The sequence below is a fragment of the Alligator mississippiensis genome, chromosome 2 (genome assembly GCF_030867095.1).
Source record: "Alligator mississippiensis isolate rAllMis1 chromosome 2, rAllMis1, whole genome shotgun sequence".
Taxonomy (NCBI): Eukaryota; Metazoa; Chordata; order Crocodylia; family Alligatoridae; genus Alligator; species Alligator mississippiensis.
The window spans coordinates 75,057,455-75,071,363 of record NC_081825.1 but is presented as its reverse complement, the minus strand read 5'-3'; positions in this window follow the sequence as shown (position 1 = coordinate 75,071,363).

Genomic DNA, 13,909 nt, shown 5'->3' with positions numbered 1-13,909 from the left:
AGAAGAAAGAGCAAAACTGTCTGGGGTCAGGTTGAACCCTGTTGTCTGAATACTTCCTGTTCTGGGTCAGGGATTTATGTGGGGGAGGTGGACAGTCAGCTAACCCCCAGACAGCCACACAGGGGTGTAAGCAGGCAGAGGGTTAGGCTCTACTGGAGGCATCAGGCCTCCCTGAATCAGTCTGGGTAATCAGCCATAGGATGAACAGCTGTGTTGACCAGGATGATGCCACAGGTTTGAGGCTGTGGCCAACAAATATTCTCTGTAGAATCATAGTTTCATAGTTGGTAGGGTCAGAAGGGACCTGAGCAGATCATCAAGTCTGACCCCCTGCCATGGGCAGGAATGAATGATGTGGTCAAATGATCCCAGCTAGGTGATTATCCAGTCTCCTTTTGAAGACTCCCAGGACAGGAGCAAGCACCACTTCCCTTGGAAGTTGGTTCCAGATCCTAGCTGCCCTGACTGTGAAGTAGTGCTTCCTGATGTCTAGCCTGAACCCAGTCAACTTGTGGCCACTATTTCTAGTTACTCCTGGTAGTGCTCAGGGGAAGAGGGCCTCTCCCATTCCCTGCTGGTCCCCCTGGTAAGTTTATAGATGGACACCAGATCCCCTCTCAGCCTCTCTTGTGGAGACTGAACAGGTTCAGGTCCCATAGCCTCTCCTCATATGGCCTGCCCTGCTGCCCCCTGACCATGTGAGTGGCCCTCCTTTGGACCCTCTCAATGCTGTCCACATCCCTCCTGAAGTGCTGTGCCCAGAACTGGACACAGTACTCCAACTGCAGCCTGAACAATGTCACATAGAGGGGGTGAATCACCTCCTTGGACCTGCTCGTGATGCATCTGTGGATGCATGTTGAAGTGCAATTAGCCTTACTGACCGCGTCCTCACATTGTCAGCCCATGTTCATCTTGGAATCAATAATGACTCCAAGATCCTTTTCTGCCTCTGTGCTGATGAGAAGACTGTTCCTCAGACTATAGGTATGCTGCTGGGTCTGTCTCCCCAGGTTCAGTACCTTGCACTTGTCAGTATTGAATCCCATCCTGTTCTCATCTGCCCACCCCTGTAACTTGTCCAGATCTAGTTGTAGCCTGTCCCTCCCTTCTATCATGCCCATTTCTCCCCACATCTCAGTGTCATCCGTGAATTTGAACAAAGTGCTTTTCACCCCCTCATCCAAGTTGCTGATGAAGATACTGAACAGTGCAGGCCTGAGGACCGAGCCCTGAGGGACCCCACTGCCTCCAGGTCAAAATGACCCCTCCACCACCACTCTCTTGAGACATATCTATGTAAGTGGGGAAAGCTGGGGTTTCCCACTTGCAGAGAAGTACCTTGAGATTCCCCAGAAAGTTTCTTTAAGTAGAAAAGCTGAGGTTTCCCACTTGCAGAAACACACGCTGAAATTACTAGGGGCACATCTCTGTAATAGGGAAAATCCAGTAAGATGTTCCTGGGGCTTGAGGCACCTGATCCTGCAATAGAATTCCCAGGGCATGCAAACCTTGGCCTCTCAAGCCCCAGCACAACACACCACCCATTATCCCACAAGACCAACAAACAGGATAATAGGTGGTGTGTGGTTCTCTCAATAAAGCAGATCAAGTGTCCTGGGACCCTTGCACAGTGGATCCGCTTCATTTGGCAATGTCTGTTTCTAGCTTGAGTGTTCTTGAGTGGCCAAGGAAGACAAAAAGCGCATGAGAAGCAGAGAACCTAAGAATGACTATAGATATATGCTCAGGTGTGTTCTAAAAAGTCTATATTCCTTCCTTTCTAGGAGTTTTCAAAATTGGAGTGAGCAGGTAGGGTGTACTTCATGAAGGCAGTTCTGGGCAGCACAGACATGATTTTTATTTGTAACAAAATTACTCTGGATTTGCCAGAAACAAAATTTCAACTATTGATTCCAAATAAAAGTATTAAAATATCCCCAAAATTAACTGAATATAAGAAAGAGTTAATACTCTGAACTTTAAAGAAGTTTTGACCTAGCCTAACCAAGAGTAGCATGGGCATGCAGGAAGAAAAGTAGGAAGGCCAAGGCACGATTTGAGATGCATCTTGCATAAGACATAAAAGGCAATAAAAAGGGATTCTGTAAGTATGTCCAAAGAAATAATAGGTCCCTTATGGAATTCAGAAGGCAATCTAGTTACATATGAGGCAGAGAAGTATGAAATATTTAATGTCATTTTTAGTTTAGTCTTCACAAATAGAGGCAGCTACCAGATGATGAATGTAGTTGGCAGCAAAAATAGGGATGGTGACAAACAGCGTAGAGTAATAGAAGACTGGGCTGAGATTACTTAGAGAAGCTAGATGTTTTCAAGTCAGAAGAGCCATATTGGATATACCCTAGGATACTGAAGGAATTGACTGAGGTAATTTCAGCTATCCTTTTTGAGAACTCACATGAGTCAGGTAAGGTCCCAGGTGATTATAAGGGCATGTCCAGATGAGCGCACACATGCCTGTTGTGGTATTTCAAACCAGTTTGAGACCAGGTAAGCTGCAAATAGAAAAGTGTTCCCCACACTGCATATTTGTGGCATGGGCTCTAAATTTGATACCTGGAAATCCAGGCTGGCTGTAGACACTGCGTCAGGCAGCACTGCGCCCCACAGGGCTATGCCTTCAGCCAGGGCCATAGCCCCAGTGTCCTGGCTGGCTGTTGCTGCCAGTGCCACAGAGGGAAGGCATGTGATGGCCCCCCCTCAAACCCTCCACACACACCCCACACCCACAAACCTACCCACAAATCCCACACCTTCCCACACATCCCACCACACCCCCCACAAACCCCACACATACCACACACACCCCCAAGGACCCCACATGCATCTCCTCATCCCCTTCCTGCAAACCCCACATCTGCACCAAATCTCACACCCTGCATGCCCAACTGCCAGACAGGATAGGACCTGCTGGTGGGAGCTGTGGCAGCAGGGGCAGCTGTCCCTACATCCTGGTTAGCAAAGGGATCAGGGGGAGCTCTGATTTTTCTTTGATTAAAAAAACCAAAAGCAAACACCAAAGGATATAGATATTTAGAATTTATTTTATTAAGATGATAGAAGCAATGGTAGGCTTCCAAATTGCTCTAAAATTCTAAATATTTCAATAAAACATTCTCTCTCTCTCTCTCTCTCTCTCTCTCTCTATATATATATATAGTATAGTGGCATTTCATTTTAATCATGGGAGAACATGTATTTTAGGTTACTTCAAAGAGTGAAATTGGGATTTTTTTTATCAGAGGATTTGCAATTTTTAAGTAGAGAAACCAGAATCTTGGCTAGTAAGACAAGTGGCAGTATATCACCAAAACAGAATGTTTGGATATGAGTTGAATCTTTATAAGGAATATAACTGTAGTAGCAGACCTTGTAGACAAGGCCTTGGTGAAACACAATTAAGAATCAGTAATTTTAAAAAGTACAATAAATAATTATATCATATATCACAATATCAGGATATATATCATAAATATATATACATTATTTTTTGGAATTTCTGGAAATAAAGAGGGATCTTAGTATCTTACATAGTTTTGCTACTAGCTTGGCTATCTTTGCTTGGCACTGCTTTTCATCTTATAAAGACACTTAATGGTTCAGGCAGGGCTTTTTTATTGTGGAGTACTTCATTTAGAGCTCTACTGTACTGTAGGTACCTAATTCCTTTTTTAATAAGAATCCTAGGTAAATATGGGGGGCTGGGGGTTACTGATAAGAAAGTTAGCTATGCAATCTACACCAGTTTATTATATGTGAATGGTAAGAAGATCAGAAAAGAAAAGGAAAGAAAAATGGATGAAATGACAACAAACAAAAACAGTTTTTTAAAAATACTGAAATAGTTTAAGGGGTAAAAAGTAGAACTTAAAGCCATCAATGAACACATTGAGAGTAGTAAAACTATAGTGTGGCTAATCTGTACATTGGAGCCAGATGCCAACTCAGTGTTTCATCAATAGAACTCCAGCTATTGCCTCCACTATTGCCATCTACTAAATGAAATTCTCCTCTGTACTGACTGAGTCATATAGTTTTTTCTTTAATCATTTTGAGTAAGTTGGAGGTAATTTATCTTGCCAGTGGCTCAGGATAACCCAACTGCCTTCTGCCAAAGCTATCTGGGGCCATCTGAGCACTTCGAAACACTGTATAGTGGGGTCTTCCACAAGATTAAAGATGTTTAGAGAGGAGTCTATTTTATTTTCAAGGTCAACATTTCCACAGAAAGTATTTCAATGAAATGGTAATGGAACTGTACAAGCAGCTCTTTTTTTTTTTTCCCCTGAAAGATTAACAAAAAAGAGGATGATATTTTCTGTGTAATTAGTTATACTTTACTGCTAAATACAAAACAGTACAATAAACAATAGAGAAACTTGAAAAAATAACATTTAAAAATATATTTTGCATCTTGGTGTTAGCCCCATATCTGCAGAACTGTTCTCTCACAAGCTTCAGTCCCTTAGTGGAACAAGATTCAGGGCAAGGGGTGGAGTTAAACTGACATGTGACTGATGAGGTGGAACCAGGACTGTGAGGACCATTGAACACTATGAATTTTCACAATGTATCCTAATTACAGAAACACCTGTGCGGAACAACTTTCTGCTGATCTATAGGAAAATCTCACTTTTCAGTGTTTGGCAAGACTTTGCACTTCATCCTCCGGCATGAGAGAGAGAAAGAACCATAGAAAGCAGGTTTGGGCCTCTGCTAAATAGGGGATAGGAAGGTACAGTATGGTAACCAATAGAGGAAGGAAAAAAAACATGATAAAGACTGCTGAGGGGAGGAGAATCAGAAAAATGTATAGGTATATTTATAGGTATAAATAAACAATACATATTCACCTAAACTTTTTAGTGCAAAAATTTGCAAAATATGCAAAAGCTAAAATTTATTCCAGGTAAGTTATATGGATGCTACAATGCTAAGGAAATGATTTAAGTACCTAGATAAATTTATATTTGTGGGTTAGAACCAGTCTTCTGCTTAGAGAACTATTGAGGAAAGCATCTATTGTTCTAAAAGTCTTAGGAGTATATGAGTTAAATTAAAATATTGCCTCCCAGACCCGCAGAGATTGTATTCTTGTTTCATGGATATCACCCATATCGGCCATCAGTAAAAATGATATACATCTTACTTTGACGATGTTCAGCAAATAATTTTCAGAGATCATGCCTATCAAAGAGCGTAAAATAAATGAACTCTTCTTTCTGGATGTCAGAATGTAATAGATTAGCGACAGTGTGCTCTCAACTGCAGTCCCAAAAAGGGCATTGGTTCAAATGTTCTTCTATTTTACATACATAGTGTACTAGAACACTTTTGATTGATGGACTGGTCAGAAAAATACAAACGACTTATATCTCTGAGCACTTCCAAACAAGAATCCCCAAACCATTTCCTATTTTATCTAACCAACTGTGGCTGACTATTATGGATGATGATAAAATAGAAGAAAAGAGAATGAAAACATTCCTTACCCTGGCAGAATGATGCTGGATGTAAGTAATCATTTTATATAAACTCCAAATGTTGAAAAATGTGTGTTGGGTGTGTATACCAAATAGAAGAATATGTTTTAAAAGCATTACTTAGGTTATAAAGTTCAAAAATTAGGAAATGCTATAAGTAAGCTTGCTTGTATAACCTTCATTTGGTGACCTTATGAATATACACTTTCTTACAAAGTTAATTTTATGATCATGTACTATTTACTCCACAAGACTCGTGCCTCTTTCATTATACAGGATGGATGATACACATTTAATAAGTTGGTATTCAATATTATTATTCTCTTGAGTGTTCAGTGTGTGTCCTAACACCCAATCTATGGCATGCTTTACAAACATTGGTAGGAAGACAGAATAATTATTTTTTCATTAACTTTTTTTACAGGGCTCATTGCTGTAATATATGAGTGTTTCTCATATATGAATATAATTTCATAACACTTTGCAAAATGAGGTGGTAAAATTATCTGCTTTTTACACATTGGAGGCTGAGGCATAGAATGATTACGGTCAAATGGATCCCCTAAATTTTGGTTCCCAATTTGAAGCCTTTAGGAACTGAGTTCTCAGAGTACTTAGCATGGTATACCACTTGTTATGTTCAAAGAAAAGTTCCTATTGACTTCAGTTGCTGCTCTGAGTCCTCAGCACTTCTTCAAATCAGACACAAGTTGGTGAATCTGGGCACCCAGTAAATGTGCATGCAGTTTGTGACCACCTGTTAAAAGTCAGATTAAGTAACTTGCCTAACATCACATAGGAATCCTTTAAGCAGAGGGAAGAATAAAATTCAACTTTCAAAGGAAGCATCCTGCTGCCTTACATATGAGAATACATGCCTCATATATTACTTGCCTTTCAGCTTCTGAAACAAATGAGGGAAGAGTCACTCATGGACAACAGCCTCCTTTACTACACAGCATTCACAATCCCCAGAATACGCACAGCCTGTGCACTAAATGAGCCCAGGGTCTTATGTTAAAAAATTTATTTGAATTTATAATGAAAGGTTGTGTGTACATAAAAGGGCAGAAATAAGATTGCATAGCCAACTGGCATATCCTGACTTTTGCGTTTTTCAATGCAAAATTTTAAATGTAATTTTCTAGCTTTTCAAGAGAACAAACCAAATCATCATCATCATGTAGCACCCACAGGTGCCATCGGTGGGTTTGAAACCTAAACATCCACTGCTCAAACCTGAGCTAAGTTAGTAATTGATATAAAAATAAATTATCATACCTTACATGGACAAAATGTAACAGGAGAGGACACATAATTTGCCAGTGATTTTCACTAATATTTGTTGACAACAAAGTAATTGCAACTTTTTTCTTGACCATTTCCCCAAGAGTAACTGTCCAAATTATCCCAGTCCTGCCTGTTCGTTCATGGGCCTTTTTTTGTCTCATTCTCCACTTCTCAGCCTTCTCATTCCAGTTTAATTCTTATCCCTTCATCCAATGATACTGTTCCCACCAGTTCCCAGTCTCCTGTACACTGACTCTCAGCCCATTCAGTAAAGCAGAATCATTTTAAAAGTTCAAATGCATCACAAATGCCTTTCTTAAGTAATAAACCCTGCAACCCCAGGAATTGGCACAGGAAGCCAAAATGAAGGTTCCCAATTTTATACAGAAAATGCTGGAGATTAGAGTCACAATTCAAAAGCATTGTACAAGCATTGTACAAGGGAGAGCCAAGCCCCCTGTTCTGAGATTGCATTTGTAATCATAGTCTCCCAGCCTCCACTCCACCATCATGATCAGGAAGTGGGGGACTAGGAGAGTCTTATTTCCCAGCGCCAGTCCCACAGTGCAGAGCTGAGCATGGAACCAGCTCCCCAGTTTGCTTTTCCACCCAGCTCCATACTTACAGAGTTGGGTGGGGAACAGACTCTGCAGCCCCCACAAACAGGGAGCTCCCAGGGTCAGCTCCACATCATGGGGCCAATGCTGGGAGATCCTTATCCCCCAGCACGAGCTCCACTACTGCAGGGCCAGTGCTGGGAGACCTTTATCTCCCAGTACCAGCTCTATGTTAATGGGGCCGGCGCTGAGAGATAAGCGTCTCCCAGCCCCCTGCTCCCAAATCATGATCTCAGAGCAGGGGGCTTGGAGCTCCCTGCCGCTGGAGCAGAGAGACATTGTCCCCACCCCAGAAGTGGGTAGCCCTCAGGGGCAGGGTGAATATCCCAGCCTAGAGATCCCTCCAATGGTGGCAGGAGCCCATTGCAGGGCCTCAGGAAGTGGGAGCAGCTTTCTGTCATTAGCAACAAATCTGCTTTCACTTCCTTGTATGTGTAGATGCCGTGCCTTGGACTGTTTACTCACAAATAGTTTACAAATAGTGGGGGTAAACTGGTCCCACATCAAATGCACATGTAGACACGACCTCGGTCCATTACACTTAGTTTCTCTCTTTGCTGCTGTGACCAATGGAATTAGCAGGCCTCATACTGTCAGACTGTATCCTTTTTCAAGGATTACCTTATACCCTCAAACACAGAGGTAGAGCCAGGATCTTACGAAGGAGGGGGTGCAGGAACTACATCTGGCACTGCAGAGGTGGCTGCACTCCCTGCTTCTGGCTTCCACCTCCCTCTCCCCCTCATCAGGGCAAGTGGACCACACAGGGAAGCAGCAGTTGGGAACATTCTTAAATGCTGAAGAAGATAAGAATTACTCTCCAGTTTCCCTCCCTGCTTCTCCCTGCTCAAAGGCATGCTCCCTCCCCACTCCTCCCTGTCCCATCTCCTTCCATTCCCTCCTCCCCCACCTGACACTGCCAGTGTCTATGTTGTCCTTTGGGTGACAGGGGCTCTTGTCCCGCTTCAGCCAGGCTGCACAAGGGCTGGTCTTAGCCCAAAACAGTGGAAGAAGCAACATCAGGTGGACTCCCCCTCCTTTCCAGCTCCCCTCGTGTTCTCTGCCAGCCTGGAAGAAGGCACGAGGAGGGGGAACCCCCCGACCCACCACTGCCACTGCTACCATTGTCCTGACCTGAGACTAGCCCCCATGTAGCCCAGCTAGAGTGAGACATGAGCTCCACTGTTTTCCAGGACAATAGGGACAGTGGCCATGGAGGGGAGAATGGGAGGAGAGGGGATATGCCTCTGAATGCAGAGAGGAAGGGAGCGGGGCAATTCTTATCTTCAGGACTTGAAAAAGTCCCTAGTTACTGCTCCCTCTACATTATCAGAAAGGAGGGTGCAGCCATACCACCGCACTCTCTCTGGATCTGCCCTTCTTCATATATTTTCTCAATGTCCTTAACTCAGCTACTGAATGCTTACGACAAAATTCACTAGTACATATAAGCGCAATCCCAGAATTATATATGCTACTTTCTTCAAGTCAGTAACAAACACAAAAGAATACCTTAAGCCGTTACTGAAGTATCTCAAAACTGTTTGAACATATTGTATGCTTCAGTTTCTTCTTGGCAAGCCCCTTCTCGCATAGCAAAAACACTAAAAAAATACTGTTGAAATTCAAGACAGGAGTAGTTTGTTTGTTTTTTAAAGTGAAGTTAGCCATATTTGGTGCTATTTCTGTTGCTGAAACCACACTGATTAATATCTCCCTGATTGTGATTTTTACAATTTAAACACCTCATTCACTCAAAATGGCTTTATAGGCTTAAGTGAAATTACATTTTTCCTGTGGCAGAGATCCAGCATAATTTACAACTGATTCACAATAAAAACTCAGAACACAACTAATCCACATGCCACATTTCACAGTATTTACCTCATTAGTGCCAGTGGAGAAAACCCAAGAGCCAAACCTTTTCCAATATACCATTTTTCAATAACTTTACCCAAACTGATTTTTGACTGGTATAACATGCAGAATTAATGCATGTTGATAGCAAAATATATCATTAATGCATTCCTTAACTGTTTCTTCCCTATTATTTTAACGAGCTAACTTCCAGTTGAAACTTTCTAGGAGACAACTCCCCATCCCACAGCTGTAAGTTTAAATAAGTGTCCATTAAATATGAAGCACATAATATTTATTCACTGTAAGTCAGGTGATTGAGCAAACTGACAGGGTACAATAGATCCAAAGTTGCCCCAAAACATACAACTCTTTTTATACATCTCTCACTCCATAATGAATCAAATTTCAGGCAAACACATACAGATAAAGTTACATATCTGTGGGTGCATCTACACATACCCCCTCCCCGCCCCATCCCCCATGGTGAAGTTGTTACTGTGCTGTCATTTACTACTTGCTTTAGGAAGTACTAAGTGACGACATGGTAACAGCTATTACTGTGCTGTTCTGGCAGCACGTGGTTATTTTTAGCAGCTATGTCGCCATAGTGACACACTATAGCAAGGTAGCGCATTGCTATGATGATGTAGCTTTTTGTGTAGATGCAGCCTGTATGTTTCTTCCTGTTTCTAACTGTTTATTCCTCTTGCAATCTAATAAATTACCAATTTAACTTATTACCACTTCCCTGATTATCTTTTCTAACTCTAAGTCAAGTTGGCAGGTAAAACTAGAGTACATTAGTTGTGATGGAGCGTAAAAGAAAGAATATACAGAGTGTATGCCTTAAGCAGTCCTTAACCAACTAATCCAGGGCTGTCCAACTTTGGCCTGACAGAAGCCCTCCTGGCTACAAACACCCCCACACCACTGCACATGGCCCAATGGACCACACTGGTACTCCCACACTGTGCTACGTCCCCAGGTCCTTCCAAGCCCCCCAGCCACAAACTTCCTCAGCCCTGTGATCTGCACTGTTCTGCTCTTCATCCAAGGATGGGGCTGAGAAACAGAAGTTGGAGAGAGGGGGAGCCCAGAGAGTTCAGAAGTAGAAGCAGGAAAGTTATAGGGGAAGCAGTACCTGGAACAGGAGTCCTAGGCCACAGATTACTTTTCTGGGGCCTTGTGAGACATGTGGGCTGCCATTGAGGCACCCCCTTGACTCCTCCCATGTTGTCTCGTATCTATGTCTGTTAACTTCCAAGGTGCAACTTTATTAGCCAACAAGGCTAGAATTTAGGAACTTAACGAGTTTACCTTTTCCTACAATACTAAGTAGGCCTTATCTTAGCCAATGATAATTTTTATTGCTATAATATAAACAACTCTAAATTTATAGATGTATGTGGCTCAGTGGTATGACAACTAATTCTACTGTGAGAACGATTAATCATGAAGCAAAAGATTTCAATAAAATCATATCCATCTGGTATGAAGGAAATTTGAAAAAATAGCATATTTATTTATGTATTGGTTAATTGCATTTAAGCCCCTGCTTTCTTATCCATCTGTCTAATATGTATATACTCAATCCAGGTATATGCTGAACCATCTCTGTCAATATCAATATTCAATTCCATCTCCAGACCAACACCTGATAAAGGAATACAACAATCAATGAACTACAAATGACTATTTTTAAGAATTTGGGCTTTTTTCATAAGAGATCAAAAACTGGACTCAAATCTCTCACTGATAAAGCATCCATTCCAAAATGTATTTCAGGATGGCAAGAATTAAATAGAATGAATGAATGAATGAATGAATGAATGAATGAATGAATGTGATAATGTGATGATATTGTTTTGTTTGTCCTGTTTTTTTCAATTCAACTGTTTCCCTGTTCAGCTGTGGAAGTCCTAGGGAGAAAAGGATAGACACGTTCGGCCAGATCCTAGGGTTGCCAAGACACATCTTCCTCTCTCACCCAGAAAAGCCTAGAAAAATAAGTAAACAAAGAAGTCAAAAGCCAATAAGCAATTACAGTTGCATCAGCTCACCATGACTTAAAGTATGTTCTAAAAACTTTTATTCTTCCACCTGTGAAAGACATTGCAAAGAACACTATGTTCTACCATTTTACAGTGACCCAAGTCTCTTTTCCCTCAGTATTCAATATTTTTCAAGCCAATAAAAATTTAAAGTTAACTGACACATGAGAATGATACCTATATAATGAGCAATAATCAGTTTTCCCTTCAGTGTATATCTGTTTTTAAAGAAAAAATCTACAAAATTAGGCATTTAAACTTGGAAGTTGTCTCAGCCGGGCTGAACCGACTCGAGGTGATTCAGAATTTACCCGTTCGTCAGGGCGGGCTGGTGAATGGAGAGGCTGATTTTTGCTTAATGGTTGCAAAAAAAACTTTACTTACGTCGCGGGTGGCAGCGACGGAAACCATTTGGTCGTCTGGACAACAATGTGAGTTGCTCCAGCTGGCGAGGCCAATGCCAGTAAATTCGTCTGTAACTCAAGCCGGTGGGAAAAGGGTACGTCTGGGACTGCGTTCGGCGATGGGAAGAGGGATCGATAGGTGATCAGTCTATCGATCAGCTAGCCGCAAGTCGGATCTCTTAGAGGCACTCTGCAGCATGCTCAAAGCTCTTCGACTTGGGCGGAAGTCGCGCTAGTTTTTAAATGGCCAGCAAGCCAATTACCAGCCGCCACGTGTGAATAATTTAGCACTAGCCAATTGCGGGGCACGAATTTACATCTGAATGGCGGGAACTCTTTGCACCGTGCACTTCTGTGCTGCAAAGGGAAAATGCATCCTGCAAAGACAGCTTGCAAATTGGCGGGAACTCCTTCCTGCACGCGGGTTCTTCATGCAGCAAAAACCCTCGCTGTGCAAGAGGTTCTCATGTGTCAAGAAAATTCCATAGTGCCAAGGCACCAAACTCACTGGGTCGTGACAGAGGTGAGATCATCTACTGTTGCATTAAATATGTGCTTCAGAGTATAAGCCAACTGATGAGAAGAGGATAAGAAAAATGTGCTATAGGGGCATGTTGGTTTTTTCCCCCAGAATTGTCAAATATGGGATTCATTGCATCTTCTTTGGAGGCATCTGCTATAGCCAATGTCAATGTTACTGAACTACACTGAGCAGTGGTCTAAACCAGAACTGCAAATCCTATATGACTAAAAGTCCTAAGAAATGAGTTATGGACTATTTTATATCATATGTGAAAAAGGCTCTTCCTTTAACATCAGGTACTGTGGATTAAACAGATAAAAGCAGATAATTTGTAGCTCACCTACCAGTTTCTACTAACTCTAATTCAAATCTACATGGAATTTAAAAGCAATTTCATGGTATTCTAAAAATTATTCAAAATCATTATTTGGCTGCAAAATAGTATGATTATTTAAGAAATACTGAAGTAGTGGGGGGAAAGCTCATTACTTCAGGACCAATTTAATGCCTTGATTGTTGTTCTGCTGTTTTTGACTCATGAGTATTTTTTTAAATCTGAACCACTGCTTTTCCAGCTAATAATATAAAATATTGCATTACAATTATTCCTTAGAGGTGTGAGTCATCAATTTTATTTAAAAGCTTAGTATTATGTATATATTGATATATTCCTTAGAGGGCCTATATGCCATCAGCTAGTTCTAAGGATATATAAAGGCCTTGTTTTACTATCTTCATTTTTCAGAAACATCACAACAGCAAAAAGTGGCAGTCATTTAGAAGCTAAAAGATTCATGTTAGGTGCAAACAATGTGAATGTTGATTTCTTTCTCTCTTTCTCCATCTGTTTATCAAAATATTTAGGTTATTTTCTATGTAGTATTTCTACAGTAGATGGAATTTTAAAATATATATCCTTTGTCTTCTTAATTTGTAGATACATTTTTAGTTTAAACCTCTGTGGGTGCATCTACACATGTAATTGGCACATACCTATAAACTGGCACAGTCCATGCTGGAGTTCACTGCTCCTGGGCTCACTGTTTACATGTGCGCCCAGGACCACAGCACATTGAGCTGGGTTGGAGCAGCCCTACCTGGCAGGGGACTCCAGGGTTCAGCCTGCCAACCTGGGGCTTCTCTGTCCCAGAAAATTTGTGCTGCAGAGGTGCTGGCTGAAGCAGAAGAGTACTACAGTGTGGAGCTAACTGGTAGGCAGCCCTCGCACTGTAGCACCCTTGTGCCCCAGGCAGGCCTGGTCACCTTCTACATGTGCACACTTTGGCGCATGTACCTACTCTGCTTCTTTGTCCCATACAGTACTATCCTAAAGTGTAATTATTTAATTTACTGCACCGTAGTAGGGGCACATGCATAAATGGTGATGCTTTACTGTAGAGCTAATTTGTCACCTCCGCAGTAAAGCTCACATGTAGATACATCCTGTGAGAGGAAATTTTATCTGTGGTTTTACAATGTGAAATCTTGGTTCCAATGAGCATAAGTATTTATGTTCATAAGTAACATGTTATACTAAAACCTAATCTATTCCTTGAGAGAGACTGCAACTCTTCAAAGTACAGAGACAGATTAAGAGATCAAAATGAGATGATCTTGTTTTCATCAATTACAGACAAGTTTATAATTTATCTGTACT